The sequence below is a fragment of the Lactuca saligna genome, chromosome 7 (assembly GCF_052625555.1).
Source record: "Lactuca saligna cultivar CGN05327 chromosome 7, ASM5262555v1, whole genome shotgun sequence".
Lineage (NCBI taxonomy): Eukaryota > Viridiplantae > Streptophyta > Magnoliopsida > Asterales > Asteraceae > Lactuca > Lactuca saligna.
In genome coordinates this window covers 16076567-16081715 of record NC_136423.1, presented here as the reverse complement: position 1 = coordinate 16081715, position 5149 = coordinate 16076567, and the positions used below count along the sequence as shown (strand labels likewise).

General features: G+C 35.0%; 1 long non-coding RNA gene across 2 annotated transcripts; it reads right to left on the bottom strand.

Annotated features, from left to right (window-relative positions):
- Nucleotides 1-1497: 1497 nt before the first annotated feature.
- LOC145005857 (uncharacterized) lies at nt 1498-4932 on the bottom strand. Of its 2 annotated transcripts, XR_013662694.1 has the most exons (6): nt 4603-4932; nt 3151-3863; nt 2715-2828; nt 2352-2485; nt 2115-2260; nt 1498-2051 (listed from the first exon to the last, which is right to left on the bottom strand). It is a non-coding gene; the product is annotated as an uncharacterized LOC145005857 (long non-coding RNA). The 2 variants fall into 2 exon arrangements; XR_013662693.1 differs by having other exon boundaries at nt 3151-4932.
- Nucleotides 4933-5149: the final 217 nt, after the last annotated feature.

Sequence of the window (5149 nt, the reverse complement as noted above, 5' to 3'; positions counted from 1 at the left end):
AACATGCAATCAGCTGCGAAATGATTCGCACCATTGCAATACTGACAGTAATTCCTGAATCACCCTTCAATTTTTTCTCTTCATTCGCATTTTTCTGTTTTTCATCTGTTTTCTCCATTTTCTTCTTCTCTTCTCCTCCAGTTCTTGTAACATCATTTTTCACATTACTATTCTTTCCTTTTGAATTAAAAGGCTTTTTGAAAAACTTTTCAACTCTGTTGTTTGAATAGTATGCTACTGCTTCATCATCAGAGTTCATCAAAAATCCTTCTACATCTGAACCATCTTTTTCATCAGTTTCTGATACTTTTGAAACAAGAGTCAAAGGACCACCAATAGCTTGTTTTGATTCTTCATACATTTCTGTGACCTCACATTCATGTGTTTTCAGTTGATTGTAAAGATCATTCAATGTAGTTGTATCAAAACATTGTTGATTCTTAATCATCATGCTCACACCTCGCCATTCCTTGCGAAGACTCATAATGAAAGTTAAATTGAACTCCATGATAGATCTAGTAATACCATACCTATTGCAGCGAAACATAAGCTCATTCAGACGATCATAACAACTTTCGAGAGTTTCAGTATCCTTTTGTCTGAATTCCTTCAGTTCAACTAGGCATTGCTTCACAGAGTTGATCTTCATCTTTTCACTACCTTGATATTTTTCTTTTAGAGTATTCCAGATCTCTTTTGCTGTTTTACAACTACGAATGTAATTGTAAACCACAGGAGGTAGAGCACCTCTTAATTCTCTCATGCATCTCTTTTCATTTTTCTTCAATCGATTTCGTTGTTCTTCAACATCAGTAGATGCAGTGGATGGTCCAATTGGTTGAACATTAGCAGGAGCTAGTATTGTTCCATCGATACACTTCCACAGTTCTTCATCAATTCCATTTAAGTAATCTTCCATTCTATCAGCCCACTGATCATAGTATTCTGGAATTAACATCGGAATTTTGGTTGAGGAACCAAGCAAGTGAGAGAAAGAAGTCATTGAATTCATGTTGAAGTTCGCCATTGATGAACACAGAAAATATCTGAAAACTTGAAAGTTTGATGAATTTCAGAATTTATCAAACGAATTGATCACAAATCACTAATCGATTACTCGATTTAACAATTCAAATGCAGAATCAATTCAAATCTGAAGATCAAAAGTCATTTTCAAAACCAATAATGTGCGGAAAATTTTGAGTAAATTCGTAACTCAAAAAACAAAAGATTCTTATACGAAAATCAGATCTAAGCAGTTTGAATCCTGCTCTGATACCAATTGATGAGAATTGTTATCGAGAATTTAGAAAAGAAAAGATAGATTTTATGATGAAGAACACAGAGAGTAAATATTAATCAGATCTCATATTGATTAAGACTGATTACAAAGTTAAGCAGAAGTGAGTTCTAGCATCGTACTACAACTTCTAGCCTAAGTCCCTATTTATAGGGAATGAACAAAAAATATACTAAGTCTATACATTTTAACTTCGCACAAAATATGACTTAGTAAAATAACATAAAATGCGAAACTATACAAAACACTCTATTCGACTTTTACAATATACATCAACACATTAATAGCATCTAAAAGAGGTTATGATATTTTCAGAACAATTCCAGTATAAGAAGTCATCATGACAGAATCTTTGATGCCAAAATCAAATTTATTGCAGGATAAATGGAAAAGTATCATATTATCCCTAAATTTCTCAAATTATTATCTGATTATTATTCTTGAAATCAGAATAATTACTTAAGAAAAGAAAATCCAAACACCCCTTTTTATATTTTCTCCAAAAGATATAATGAATACCAACTACTTCCTACTTTGAACTTTGAAGTAGTGTTTGGATGTGCCAATGATATGCAAACCATAGTTGTTGTTGTTTTTGGATGTGACTTGAGCATTGAGTTCTGCAATGTATATTTTCCCATCTCTCCCACCAGCATAAAAAAACATGTTCCCCTGGATCTAATGCAACTGCATCAATTATTGAAGGGAACACAATATTTCTCAACAATGTCCCTCTAGTTAGGCTCCATACCTGCAATTTAAACAAATTCATGAGGGTATTCACGTCTTTTCCGAATATTAATGCAATATGTACCTTGCAAGTACGATCTAGAGAAGCAGATAAGATAATTGCATTGGATTATCATGCCCGTGACAATGTCAGTTATAGGTAAAGCATGACCAGTGAATCTGTATTCATACAGTTGTCCTGCTCTCTGTTGTCCTTCCTCATCAAATATCCTGATCACAAGATGAAGAAAATGTATTATAGTAATAAATGCTAAAATTGCAACTCATGAATGTAAAAGGGTAAATGAGTAATTATACATACATCAGAAGTGACCAGATTCTAACAGTTCCATCCTTAGATCCAGAAATCAAAAGTGACTGATCATTAGAAAAGACCAAGCAAGTAACAGGCCTATAGTGACCATGCCATTTCTTTAATAATCTACCAGTTGCAACCTATAATAAATCAAAAGAAATAAAGAAAAGACTTGTAATAAGATCAGTTTTATATGATTTTTGCACAGATAGTTAATCTGATTATGAAAAACAGTGAATTGTTGGAACCAAAGAGCAACAATAAAACCGAATAACAAAGTTTTCAATATAATTTGAAGAGAAATTAAAAATCGGCAAAAGAACCATGTATTATTTATGACTAGAAAACTGAAATGAATTTACAACTCACATCCCACAAGTAAATATGACCTGAAACTCCTCCTCCTACTATATAAGTATCATCAGTATTACAAGCAAGAGGATTGATTGCTTGTGCTGGAAAACTCTTAACTTCTACCTGAGGCTGCAAACAGCAAAAACCTGAACATAAGTGTCAAATTTGATATTTTTCAATTGAATAAGTTATGAACTACATAAATAGTTATATAGTTTAATGTAGTGAATGTTGGGTGATTGAACTCCTACCAGAATCTAGGCAACAGGAAATAATTAAGAATTATGCTATAATATTTCCGTTGTAATTCCTCTGTATGTTGAAAACCTAATGGAACAGTATATTTACATAGTTGCTTCTGATACATTTGTATTTATAACTTCTACTTTAATTAGTTTATTTATTTATTATTTTTTTTACAAAACTAATAAGATGGTCACCAAGTAGATACCTGGAACCATCTGCATCCACCCTTCCATATGCTCTAGTAATAGACTGCAAGTTTATGACACAATACATCAGTTAAAAAGGAAAATATGTTGCCATTTTGTATATTTTGCCTAGAATAATAACATCAAATGATTAAAAGAGAAGAAAAGAAAAGATTGTTTGAAGCAAATTGAGAAACTGTCAACTGTCAAGTGTATCTTGGATCTTGATAGCCAGTTTATGCACCTCTTCCATAGGTTCCATTTGATTTGAAAGATAAATTCTGATATGGAGTTGGCCTCACAGTGGTAGAAGCAGTGTTCCCCTTCACACCATTTGGGTTTCCTTTAGTTGTGTCCAAAGATAAAGTAGGTTCCTCTTTATTTGCTGTGATCTCACCCTTTGGAGGCGCAGAAGAGTAAGGGGTTGTAGGGGTCATAGGTGGGAAGTAAGAAGTAGGGTACTGGTAATGTTGGGCCCCATAGAGTTCACCATATTGACCTACTGTTGGCATAGGTGAGCCAGCAGGAGAATCAGGTCCATATGGTGCATAACCATGACCATAAACACCCTGTAATGAAACCAAAAACAATATACAATGATAAACATGTTTTCAAGTAAAAAAAATAGACAAAACTCACAGAAGGAAACACGTTCTTAAATGAGATAAATCAACTCCATCAGGATTCACATATCTTGAGTAGTCATCCCAATCATTGGTAGTTCTATCATAGCCTATACAACAGAAAAGGGAGATTGAGCAATTGCAAAAAAGGTAGAAAAGGGGTAAGAAGACTATACACCATTGTTAATGTTTTATGATAAGAGATAAGCCAAATAGAACTTGCTGTGACTGGATTAATGGAGTATACACCATGCTTGGCTCGATTATCTGACCTAGAACCAAAATCCCACCACCACTACCGTTTCCGACGAGACAATGAGAGAAAGCATCTGGAGCGATCCCTTGTGAAGAAAGCTGCGCGATTATAGAGAGTCCTTGTTAACCGAATCCAAAGATTCTGTTAATGGCTCTATCGGGTTTGGTTAAAACCCCAGTTTGGGATGTGCTACATCTAGTTCATGAACTTGCCAAATCAATAGGGTTTTTCTAATGAAAAATGAAAGGGGTTAATGGAGTGGGATGAATTACCCGAACACGATAGATGCTAAAGCGTTTGATGGTTTTGAATCATCGATGATTGTATCAAGTAGAAAAGTATCAGAATGGGATGCACAAGTAGAAAGTAGGGGAGAATGATGTTGTACCTGAGAAAACAAAGAAAAAGAAGGAGAAAAGGGGAGAAAGAACGGATCCTATTTGATATGCATAGAGAGTAGAAGTAGGGATCGAGTGTGGAGGAGGAAATCACAATTGAAACCCGTATAATTTTTACGGTTAGGGTTTTATAGATGAGAAGATGAGAAGTTTCAAAATCAAAATTAAAGGTAAGAATAGAGGAGAAAGAGGAACCTGTATCATGTATTAGACATTCTTGATGGAATCGTTGTTCTCGACCTAGAGAATGATGGTTTTTACGGTTAGGGTTTTATCATACGAACGTGAAGCATGAGCACCTGTGACATGAATGATTTGATCTCAATTGACATAAATACAAACATTAGCATATCATGATGGGGGATTTTGTTATCGGTGTAGTGCGACAGGAAAGAATGGTTGGAGAAGATGGTCGGAGACACTTGGCGGTGCGAGATCGGAGGTTGGGTGGTGGTGCGATGCTGCTATGAAGACGAAGGCCCTAGGGCTTTTTCTTGCTAATCGAAAGAGACGAGGGGGTTTGATTTTTGGGATCCAACAGGCAGGGTGAAATCCCGCCTTAAAAAACGCGTGTTTCATTAAAAAATTATAAAGCGACAGACTTGGACAACACACATTTTATGAAAGGTTCCCTCTGCATTTCCTTTTTTTCTTTTTCTGACACTAATTTTAGGGCACGCACAAATGCGTGTCCGCTATCCTTCAAATTTTGCAAAACTGACATTATTTTTTAGGGCACACA